This window comes from Rhipicephalus sanguineus, chromosome 10, assembly GCF_013339695.2.
Source record: "Rhipicephalus sanguineus isolate Rsan-2018 chromosome 10, BIME_Rsan_1.4, whole genome shotgun sequence".
NCBI classification, from domain to species: domain Eukaryota; kingdom Metazoa; phylum Arthropoda; class Arachnida; order Ixodida; family Ixodidae; genus Rhipicephalus; species Rhipicephalus sanguineus.
This window is the reverse complement of record NC_051185.1, coordinates 90,018,242-90,031,103: the sequence shown is the minus strand read 5'-3', so window position 1 is coordinate 90,031,103 and position 12,862 is coordinate 90,018,242.

Here is a 12,862-nt window from a genome sequence, read left to right as displayed (position 1 = left end):
AATGAGTATTCTCATTTTGAATCAGCAATAAAATACAGAGAAGAGCACAGTTTCTTCTCCTCTTGCTATGTCTTCAAGACATAGGCAAGTTTCAAATAAATAAGCAAGATATATGTTTCGTGAAACTGCATATATACGTATATTTTATCTAGAATAGATAGACTAATTGCCAGAGACAGAGAAAGACTGGAACCATAGAGTTTCTTACAATAATACCAAGAGGGGAATCTGGCGCTAGTGTCTACGCGGGCTCCTTGAGCGGCGCTTCAACCACAATGAGAATGATGGGAAGTACAGGCTTCGGATTTGCTTCGGATCGATTAGGTTCTTGAGATTCGTGACACTCGTTTGCCGAGTGTAAACCAAAGCGATATGAAGTTATTTCTAGTTAAAACTTGCTTCATTCTTTTGTATGTAAAACTTATTGCAGAAAGTTTGCGTGACCGTGAGATGGAAGTGAAACCCGGACAAATTCCACCACCAGGGTATGCATTTGCTTTGCAATAGTGTTCCAGATTTGGCATCACAAAATAATGAATTATTTTCGTTACAACACTTTAAACCAACGCGCTTGTATTTCCCTCGAAAGTGCGCATTATCTATTTATGGAATTAACAGTACCGTATTGAGTGAGAAACACTTAACGTATCATCTGCTGCGATGCCAGATGCATCTGTCCAAGTGGTCTACCTCCAACGCATCTCTCGTTTTATTGTGAAGTCAAGTCAGAGGAGCGTGGCGGTGCGTCTATTGAGCTTCGCTGTCGTTTTACAGCCGATCTGAACGAGTTTTGGCAAGACGCGCTGATCAAAAGACGTGAGCTCTATGCAATTTCCTGCACTGTCATGGGACGCTACATCTGTGCGCAGCGGTGAGTGCACGACGCTTTACAAAAACTGCCATACACAACCTGTGAAGCTGCAAGGAAACAGCAAATCAAAATATCTAGCGGTCTTCAGCCTCTTTGAACAACAAAGGCGCTGCTTGAGTGCTTTGCAACGCACCCCACTACATACGCCTCGCGAAGAACTAAACTGAAATTGTAAAAAAAAAATCCGCAGGCAGTTCGCTAGCTAACTCTATCCAATCCGAAGTCTGTACTTCCCATCATTCCCATGGTGGTTGAACGATCGCAGCGCCAGCTTCCTCTCTAGGTTATTGTATGAAACTCTATGACTGGAACATACCAGGCAACCAGTCAGTAGGAAAATTACTCGTGGAAGCAGGTCGTGCTTGAAGTCGCCGACCGAAAAAGATTAGTGCTTACCATAATGCCAGTAAAGCTTCAAGTACAGATACCTGGTTGAAGACGATCAGTCCATGTTCATTCAATAGCGGATCTCTGTTGTCTTCAAGTTCACACAAGAATGCGCGCAGCGCGTCAGCATAAAAAGTGGCTCCTAGCGTCAGTATCGATAACGGGCAGCGTGAACAGCGTGCTAGCCACGCGTTCGCCAACAAGCGCAAAACATGGTCACTTTGATCTGAGCCGAAAAGGGGACTTCAATTGCATCTTTAATTCGGGTATTGTATTCTAGACCTTCCCCGTCTTTCCGCGCTGTGAAGCGCGTTTTGCGTGCTGCCGAACTGCGGAGGGAGGTGCAATGGCGGTCATCGTAGCAGACGACGCGACTGTCTTCACCCTCAGCAGAGCGCGCGGGCATCAAGGCACCCTAGAAACGGCAGGGTCGCCGTGACAACACGGTGGTGCGGTGGGAGGTTGTAAAAGATGCATTGCGAAAGCCGTAAGATGGAACGCTCGCACGCCTTTCCAGTCCCGCCGTGGTATAAACTTACACAAATGCTAGAAGCAATTTTATGCGGACTGCATTTATACGCTCTACCCCCACTTTCAAACGAAATAACGCCATTTTAACGCTATCAGAAACAAAGGAGGTTAAAAAAGAAAATCACAGCATATCCACGGAGTGAATGATGATGAGTGGGCGAAGCTGCGGAGGTTCATCGGTAAACCGTGAATCTTCCGTGAATTCTGCCCAGTACATCATCACCGACATGAGATCGGGCGCGTTTATACTAAAGGTTCGATGAGAGTTATGACGACTTGCAGCTCACTTTAATTTTACATGTACGCTGTGAATTTTCATTGTTTAGAAAACCATTGCTTTAGAAAACATCTGGCGTCGTTCGTTAAGCAGCTGGTGTCTTTTCGTTTTGCTTTACAAACATCTGGTGTCTTTTCGTTTTGCTTTTAGAGAACATCTGGCGTCTTTCGTTGGTTTATTTCATCAATCAACGGCGTTTTGCACAAAATTTTTATTATTTAATCACGCACAGGAGAAATCTCACCAGGCACTACCTTGTAGGTAAACAATGGCTGCTAATGGGAATGAGAGACAGAAGAAGTCGGCTTTTAGCTAACACTTACACTTCTACTTCTACTAACGTTTCCTACTGGAACATGTCAATGGCTGCTAATGGGGAATGAGAGACAGAAGAATTCGGCTTTTAGTTAACGCGCACGCTGCGAATTTTATATCGTTCAACAACGAGAAATGTTATCGCTCAACAAGGAGAAATCTCCCACCGGCACCACCTTGGAGGTCAAGATCTGGTACTAGCGTTAAGACTAGTTACGCACTACGACGGGGACAAACGGGTGCCGCTTTAAGGAGCTTCGCCCCTAAAGGAATTGCTGGAGTCGCGATTATTGCGCAAGAGTGAAGCCGTGCCCACTAAAAGACGGCGGCTGCGCCCGTCATCTTAGTAGCGGCACGATAAACCATCGGCGTTTGGCGAAGGAAAGTGAGCGTTTTCCTCGCGCGCGAAACGAGTTTAACATGGCAAATTTTACGGGTCAGATACTAATCCAAGTGTGTCTTTGTGTTACTAGTTTTTGAAAGCAAACCTCAAACTCATGGTAAATTTTATTGGAGATTGAGCGCCAATGCTCCTCTCAATGATTTACTTTTGTCGGCAAGCACGATCTCTTATTTTGTGACTAACGTATTAAATACCTCAACAGATCAAAGCCATTAAATCTCTAAGTAGGCATCACCAGAAAAGAGCATGTTACCGGGCTCATTGGTGGGCAAAAGCTGGCTTCACTTTCGCTGGCGAGGCGTTGCGAGAGCTTCCACTCCAGAATTGTAAATGCGAAGCATTTCTTAGCGAACTTCTGCGAGTTTGAGCGTATCTATCTATCTATCTATCTATCTATCTATCTATCTATCTATCTATCTATCTATCTATCTATCTATCTATCTATCTATCTATCTATCTATCTATCTATCTATCTATCTATCTATCTATCTATCTATCTATCTATCTATCTATCTATCTAGCCGCCTACGACTTTGTGCTCTCCTGGCCGTTTCGTTTATCGGATGTATACCAAAATTGGTATGGAATAACATGACCGTATTACGAACATAAATGACCGGTCATAACATGAAAATCATGACATGCATGTCATGAACACATGATTTACATTCCACGGTCTTGGGGCTCTTGCGGCCATTTAGTTAATTTCATATATACCAAAACTAGTATGACATGACAAGAGCTCATGGAGAACATAATGACAGGTCCTAACGTGCAAATCATGACACGCATGTCATGTGCGGCATGATTTACATGACATGGTCTCGGGGCGCCTGATTTTTTCCAGCTCTTTCGACACTTTTTTATTATAATTAGATACATTTTCAAGAATGCGCATATTCATTAGGTTTCCGCTTCTTTTACCTTCTTCGCGAAAGTCGCGCCGCTTTTTTTGAGCTTGTTTTGCGGCGATTATTTGCTTGCTATCTCTGTAGCATTTGGGATCTCTGGTGTGTAGGTACAGCTGTGTATGCTTCTGCTATGGCAGGGCGCTCTAAATCATTGACTATTTATGCTGAATAGATTGCGCTTCAATATAATGTTTGTAGTTTTCACAGACACCCACATTCAGCCCTTCCATGGCAAGGTACAGCATAAAATAAGTCATTTACCACTTCTCTCTGACCACACAATGTTCCACTGGGACTCTTTGTGCTCGATGGCTTTCACGACAAAAGCAGTTCCGTACGTGAGTATACCTAGATCATTTTACGCTACTGCCCACTATTTAGGCTGCACTACCAGATTAAATAAATAAATAAATAAATAAATAAATAAATAAATAAGTAAATAAGTAAATAAATAAATAAATAAATAAATTGTAGTGAAGAGAAACAAGAGACAACGCCCTTTCGCAGGGCCGGCTGTGTTTGTTCTGACCACTTCCTCTTCGCGCTAGCCGATCTCGCGCCCGAGCCCCGGTGCCGCTTTTCGTCATCACACTCGGCCATGACTACGAGCTCGCGGAGCTGCTGACAACGTTTCTGGTGGTCGGCGGTGGCTGGGTCGGTATGGTCGGTCGGTCGAACGCTGGAGCTTGGCTTGATGCTTTGCCGATGATGGCTCTGGGGGACGACATTAAATGTGATGTGGCGGCCGTTGCTCGCGGCTGCGCTGCGACATTGCACGGGAAGCTTGCTCAGGCGTCTCTGGCGGACGAGATTGGTTCTACCGGCATAGTCTCAAGACCGCTTCACGCTTGTCCCGTCGTGGCGCTTTACATACATGCCGAGCAGTTGGCGACACAGATGGCCTGCGAAAAAATCACAGCATATGCACGAGGTGAATGATGCTGAAGGAGCTTGCTCCAGAGGATAAATCCGGTAAACCGTGAATCCTCTGTACATCTGCTCAATCATCATTATATAAAGAAGTGACATGATAGTTGTTGTGGTGTGATTGTATATACAAATTTTATACACGATGTATATAATTTACATATCGATGCACTATATACACAAATTTACATATTCATGCAGTGTATACATTTTCTTCGAAAGCTTCAGAGTGGTCGGAGTTGTGGTGTGGTTGTTGTCAAACCACAAGCGGTCGCATACCATGCAGCTGTGGCCGAAACCACGATCTAGGAAATCGCGCTGAAAGCGAGCGTCGGCGCCACCAACCTCAGGTAGCGACAGCTTCAGGCGCTTGGTCGCTGCATCTCGCGCCTGCGCCGAATCGAGGTCCGCTTGTCAACGCTACCGCGCTGCTTCTGCATCGCGCGTTCTCAGCTCAGAGTCCGCTTGTCTGTGCGCCCGCTTCACTGTGGCTTCGGGGGCCCGTGCCGCCTCCGGGTCCGCTTATCGACGAACCCTACGAGCCAGCAAGGGCTCGCGTATCGCGAGCCCTTGCTTTTGCCGCCGCTTCGGTGCAGGTAGTGGTTTGTGCTTGCTGTGGGCGCTGGCTTCTCTCTTCGGCTTCGCGAGCTGTCACCGCAAGGTCTTCACAGCGAACCCGCGGTGCTGCTCCATTGCGAGCCCTCCGTGCTGCTGCTTTGTCTTCTTCGGTGTTCATGACGAGTAGCGGTAGCGAAGTGCACTGAGTGATGTCCGGCGAAAGAGAAAGAAAGCGCTGCAAGAGCGAGTGCCATCTAAGGCGCAACACTCGTCGTGTGCTCCGCCCAGAGCGGAGAACGCGCTCAAGTGCACGATTCAAGGGCGCGTGCTTTGGCGAGAGCGGAGCACGCGCCCTTGAATCAACTGAGAGCACAGCTGCGCCTCTAGCGGGAGCCATGAGAACTAGCGCACACGCCAGGAGGGATGACAGACAACCCTCCAGCAAAACGAGGAAGCTCCTAAAATGTGAAGCTGTCTGCTGAGCACTTCTGTGTGTTTTCGCACAAATCCATCCGACTTCGTACAGGCGCAGTAAGTGATGTCTTTTAAGAGGATCGAGGACTTGGAGTGTTCCTTTTCATTTGCATTTTCTCTGAGGCTCAAGGGGCGCACGTCCCCGCACTTGGCCAACGACTGCGGTAACGTCCGGGGATGCGGCTCCGACGTCGCAGGGACCACTTTGTTGGAATCACCTGACAGGGCTGGCTTGTGGAGCAGTGGAGGGTACAGAACAGCGGCAGCCGGCGTCATTGCGTGCTCAAGTGATGGGGAGCGTGATAGCAGCTTCTCCATTTCATTTTGGTGGCAAATGCTCTCAGCCTCTGGTGGTATTGCGCTAGCGTCGCCTACCTACGCACACTCAGAGAGCTGTAGTGGTGCATAGCGTCTGTGGTCACTGCGAACGGCAGGGCAGTCGACGACGCTCTATGTCGAGGCTTCGTAGGGCGAACCTACATATTCGGGACGGTACGCTTCACGATCTGGGTCATCGAGGGAGGGCTGTGTGGTAGAGGCCCGAGCTGCACTGTCGAGGTTGTGTGTCTCACAGCTGCTATCTGCAGCAGCCATTGGGTAGATATAGCGGGGCTATATGAAATTCGCAGGAATTCGCAGGTATTTGAAAGCGGGCGAAAGAGACATCTCAACCCAACGCACCATTCGGACCAGGGCCGCTGCCAGAACCCTTCGTAGGCATTTATGCCTTTGCGGCATCGCGAAGGCGGTCTATGGCAACCCGCCATTTCTGCTGGTCCGTTCAGGCCTCGCGACCTCAAAGGGCGTTGATGGTCACCACCCGATTTTGAGCCTCGTCCTGGAAGCCCCGGAAGACAGCTAGTTCCTATGGAGCCGCTGATAGTAATGTGGCATGCGAGGAGGACCCGGAAGTTCTCGCAGCAAAACTGTCTAGCTCCTTAGCTGGCAGGGATGTCCCCTCATGATATCCGTGAGATAGTCCAGCGAGGAGCTTGAAGAGGCAAACGCGGTGTCCGCGGAGATTACAGGGGCCTCGGCACTCGCGACGGTTGTCGAGAATCCGGAATGAAATGATTCCATGCAGGCGAGTCGCTGCGACATACAGCGGTGCGGATGATCTCCGCTGCCTTGATGGGTGAGCCACCGAAAGAGCCACTGGCGGCGTTTGCGGAGTAGGCGGTTGTAGCAGCAATAAGAGCAGTTATGTCATGAATCAAGGAAACCTTGTCGAAGCCGTTTGCTGCTCGATTGTCGACAGACGCCTGGGAAGAGGCCCATTCAACGGAAATCGTGGACAGCGTTTCCCGGAAGGACGATCCCTTCCTATCTGTCATGGACATGATGCATAGAAGCGTCGGTACAGGAGTACCGTCAAGCCGCTGAGGAGGCCGCAATGCCGCCGTCGGACGGTGCTTGCAGCGCCGAAAGGTTATCGGGTGTCGAGGAGGACTGGACGCTGTTTCGACCTCGGCTTCCTGCAACGGTAGGCGAGCGGTTTGCATGGTCGAGGGCTCCACCTCAAGGCTAGAATTCGCAGGGGTTTCGCGACTGCGACACTGTTATGAAGGGAAACAAGAGACGACACCCATACGCTGGGCCGACTATTATTGTTCGCAACCACTTCGTCTTCCTCCCCTTCTTCGCGCCAGCCGAACTCGCGCCCGTGCCCCGGTGCCTCTTCTCGTCATTACAAAATAAAAAGAATAAATAAATAAATGAATAAGTAAATAAGCCAGTCACAAACACATCTAAACGTGACCCCATCCAAACCTTGCATTAAGTTCATTTTGTAGCGTTAGCTACACTTGCCTAGCCGGAGCCGTTTTCGCGTGGATGGTGATGAGCCGTGCTGCGCATGCGCCAGGATCAGTGATGTCGGACAACTGGATGACCGGAGCTGGCATCTCACGCGCCCTCCGACACCGCCGCGCGCGGCTCGCCGCTGCTGGTCTGCGCGTTCGGGAGGAGTGACGTCGTAGGCGCGTCAGACACGCTGGCGCCAGGGCGCGCGCAGACTCCGCCGACACCGCTGGTCTGCGCCGCATTCGAGAGGAGTGACGTCGTAGACACAGTGGCGCCGGCGCGCGCGCAGCTATTCGCCTTCGCTGTGCAGTCGCCGTCTGACACTGCGCTGGGGCGGCTTGATAGCGCCTCTGACTGGTGTTTGCAGGTGGGTAACGCCATGGAGAAGGAGAGCGCAGATGCTGTTCGACGGCGCAGAAGAGCCGAGAAGGTTATCTCATCGGATCCCGAAGTAGTTGCCTGGCAATTAGCGGTTCAGCGTATGAAGAATGAACAGAAGAAGGCTAGGCTAATAACCCTAGACAATCTGGAAAGTTAAGAATGGTCAGCTGAACATTTGCTAACGCTACGTATATCCTGGCATAGCCGAGCTAAGCCGCTGTAAAGTTTTTAACAAATAGCGGCGTTCTGACTATACTTCTGAACTTAAAGGACCCCTGTCAGCAAAAGCTTTGCTTGCGACTTTTTTTACTGTAATTTGCAGCTTTGTGTCTGGTATTACGGAAATTTAATCATAAATTTTGTAGAAGATTGTATACTAAATGCTAGCATCGTTAATTGAGAACGATTTTGGGTCAGTTTGAAACGCCCGTTTAAATACCGTAAGAAACTAGCGCCCCACAGCGGGGGAGCACCCAAGATCCCGTGCACTTAAAATTTGGTGTCGTTTAAAGCGCATTTTTCAAATCGGGGCCCCGCGCGAGGTAAAGAATGAAACAATGCGGGTGCTTCGGTATCTTAAGCAAGGGGTCCGCCCCCCTCCCCTCTCCTCAGGAAAAAGAAAAAAAGCATCTCTAGCCGAAGCCGCCAGAAATACTTTGAGAGAAGCCCAAATACTGAGCGAGAGGGGTGACCAACAATTGACTTCGCCAGGTGCCACTCGTCGGGTGCCCCGCAAAACTTCTCTGACGTCAACAATACTCGCTTAACTCGTGGAACGTCACGCGGGGCCTCTGCCTGCGTCATACGAGCGGCGATGTCGCGAGGTGCTCCCAACTCAGATGAGCACTCGACTTACTTTCAAACCAAATTGAGATATATAAAAGCTAACGACCGGCACTGATAATCGGCCAGAAGTGCCTCCCTATACAGGACAATCAAACAACACAAATATCCTGAGGTTTCAATTTTTGTGTCAGGGGTCCTTTAGCAATGTCGCTAGACTACCCTCTTTAGAATCTAGAACTTCATTTGAAATACTAAAGTTTGTAGTCATTATTTGTGGTCCTATTAGCATATATAAAAAGAATTGTTTTTACCGCGTACACCCAAACAACTATTTCAGGCGTAGGCACATCATACACATTCCTCCTCCTTCTATCATTACCGAATGCTTCACATTTAGTTTTTTTTCCTAGAGCAATTGCTGAAGGACACGAACTACCGGCAGCAACTGTGAAACTAACACTTATAAGTGATCTTCAAGAAAAAATTGACGAAGCTCGCATTAAGCCACGCAAGGCATGAAACAGCGAAACTGGACGATTCTGAAGAGTAATCTGGTTGCTTCTAGGTTGTTTCTATGCCATAGCTAGGTCATGCAGGTTGTTTCTAGGTTGCTTATAGGTCGTTGCTAGGCTTTAGCTAGGTGATGCTAGGTTGTTGCTACGTTGATTCTCATGGCAGAGAGGTTCCAGTTAAGCCACAGGCAGTCACTGACACGACAAGGATGCCCAAACTCCAGAGGCAGAAGCTCGCGTTGAAACCAAGTGGTCGCACCTCTCATAGATCTAAGGGCACGTCGTCGTTGGCGAAGGTGCTCCATCATTTCGGGGTCTTCTCGCAGCCGCCGTTGCCTTTCGCGTTACCTTGTATTATCTCGCCGTGCAGGTACGTACCTGTACAGGTACATACCTCGAGGTCTTCGGGTGGCCGTCGTCGCTCCGCTGCCACTTCTTGTTGGGTTAACTGTTGCCTTCTTCATTTTTAATGAACCAGTGGTGACTAGTAGGATTTGCCCAATTTCTGTGGCACATAGACGTTTATGATGATGATAGTTTTTCGGTTCGTCGGACAAGCAACCATTTGCTAAAGAGCTTCGCTGTTAAAAAATTAAGAGTATGTCATTTGCATAATTTGGTACTTCATCTCTGTTGAACGTACGCGTGTACATCGGTTACGTAGATACCAGTCAAAGTTCTTAGTATCGCTTCTTCGATTGTATGTTTGATTGCCCGACAATATAGGCACAACCTAATGTTTTAGCAAATCTTGGTGCAATTAAGAAAACAATGCACTGTGCCATTCTCGAAATGGTGTTGCTGCATAAAGGGATGCGTTATATGCGTTATTCCTATCTGAAATGCCCTTCTGATCAATTAAATATTAGCGTTTTTTTGCATAGCGAAAAAACACCAATGTACTATCGTGGCAGTTTTTGTTTTTCGCCCGTTAGCAAAGTTCACTGAAATAACTCGCCAGTTTAGATAGACCGGTTACTGTGGGTGTGTTAAGTGTAAAAGAGGCTTTGGCATACGTAATTAGGCTCAAGCAAGACCACTGCGCGCCTGGACTCACAGTAACAGCGGATCCGCCTACTGCTCTTAGGAACAGCGTAGCGCTCACCCGAACACATTGTAATATACTCATAGCGACACTGCCCAACCAGAAAATTCGATCGCTATAACCAACTACGGTTTATCCGGACATGAAAGACGAAAATAACTAGCATGCTCGCGTCTTTTCCAGTGCATGCAGGCCTACTTATTCACCAACTGTAATTGAACCGCATCGAGCAATCCAAGTCATGGTGACGAACAACAAACACTATTACAGTTGAAACCCGCAATAGCGAAATCGGCGGAAAAAGCACAAAACTTCGATCTTGCGGGAATTTCGTTGGCGCGAGAATGCGGCAGAAAAGACGGGGTTTACAAAACGCACATTTTATTTCCAAACGTCAGTAAGTTTGCTTTGGCGGGCATTACCATGCAGCAATTTCATGCCTGTCGATCGGGAATCTCGTTTGCCACGGCACAAAGTTCGTCCCATGCACTGGTCAGTGACGGCGGCACTGCGCTGTCACCAGTACCGTCATCAAGTACGCCTACAGGCGAACCTTCTTCCGGCTCCGCTGGATCAGCGCGGATCAGCGCAGAATCGAGGACAGCGAGCTGCACGCAACGCCGAATTCTTCGGCGATGTCAATTTTTTCCTGCCCTTTTCCACCTCACTGATGATTGCAGCCTTATCTTCCAGCACTTTTTCGTTGGAGGCGGCATTTTCGGAGGCAGTGAAATCGGACGAAGCTATCGCCACACACAGTTCACGTTGCACCAAGCGACCAAGCAAACGCTCCACAAATAGCACCACACACGCGGCCCTGTGCGCGCAAAGCCGACAAAGCCAAGCACAGTGCCAAGCCAACGAACGAAACTCCGTGAGGAATGTGGATTTGGCTACATAGTCCGCCATAACGAGCAGGTGTTTCGGCAAGCTATCATCATCATCATCATCATTGTCGCCAGCTTATGTTTTTTTGTAAACAATGATAACGGCTGCTTCTCAAGTTGCTGTAGCGGTAGTTTTGCACAATTTAAGTGTAGCATGAATGCATGTCAGCAGTTTTCTAATGTAGGTAATGGTGTGAAAGTAAATTATTTGCGCACTCGTGTTTCAAAAATTTCGTTAATGAGGGACTGCGGTATGAATATCTTTCGTAGTCGCGAGTTACGAAATGCATTGACTCCTATGGGCGTTCGCCGGTGCTCCGAAAATATTTCGTCGCGATGAGAATTTCGTTCCCTCGGGATTTCGTTATCGCGGGTTTCAACTGTACAGAATTTTTTTTGAATAGCCATAAAACAGTTCAAGCATGCTGACAAAAGTCGTAAATCTGCAGGGAAATAAAAGGCATGAAACTGCACTAAAACAAAAATTGACATATCATATTACGTTGTTGTCATCTCAAGACGCTTTTCTGATAAAAATAAAATTCAAGAAAACTCTTTTCCCGCTGAAGGACTCAATGATATGTCCCTCTATTTCTGTCGATCAGACATTAAGGAAGTACTTGAGTAAACCTCGCAAGCTTTGTGAGAGCGGTTACAGTGGGTGCCGTTGACGAGAGGTAAGATATCATGCGCGGACTTTGCCTCCAGCAGCAGTATAGCCAACTAAGCCGCCTTCCTTTACAGTATGTTGTAGTAGAGTATCCGTACTTTTCTACATCGTTTGTAAGAAAAGCTCCTCTTCGTTAATTGCGTAGCGTTACAGCAGCATCCGTCTGTCCTTTGGTAGGGCGCTCTTAATCATTTACTTGTGGTGGATAGACCGCGCTTCGGTTCAAATGGTACAACTTCATACACACCTGCCAACAGCTCTTCTATGGGGAGGTGTAACGTAAGCTAAATCATTTAACTCTCTTTCTGAAGCCACACAACCTGACCTATGGTGACTAATTGCGCCATATCGCTCTTACGACGAAATCAGTATCGTAGGAAAGCATAAATTTCCTTTTGCTAAAGCCAACAATTCGAAGTGTGGTATACGCAAATGAATAAGTAAATAAATAAATATTATTATTATTATTATTACGAGCAATGTGCTTACACCAAGTTTCAGTCCCGCCACAAGGTTGTCCGGCGTTGAACCGTGCACGAAATTGGTCCATACACACCCAAATTAATAATGGAACAAGCACACAGCGACACTGGCTTCACTTCCAAGCATATGCGTTCGAGCACTAACTTACGGGCTTAAGAATGTTCAGAAAATGTATTCTAAAAAACAGAGAATATGACTCTGGTTGTGGCTGAGAGTAATATTAGATACATATGATACGGTAGCATTAATTTGCTTGATATAAGGGCGAATTCATTGTCAGCATAGATACTTGAAATTAATTTATTAGGTTCATTGAAAAAGTGTCAGCTCTTATGATCATTGCGGTGCCTGGCTGAGGAAAGCTCTAAAAGGCTAATATACCTAAACGCCATCTGATATCTGATGCTGCAGCGCGCGCATACAATGTTAACCCAAGAAATACAAAAGGCTTCCGACAAACAGCAGACGGAATGGAAACGACAAGAACACGGTCGGACATTCCAACATTTATTGTAATAAATTTGCACAACACAAACACACACACATGTTTATATATATATATATATATATGTATAGTATATGTATGTATATATATATAATATATATATATTATATAGTATATATATATATATATATATATG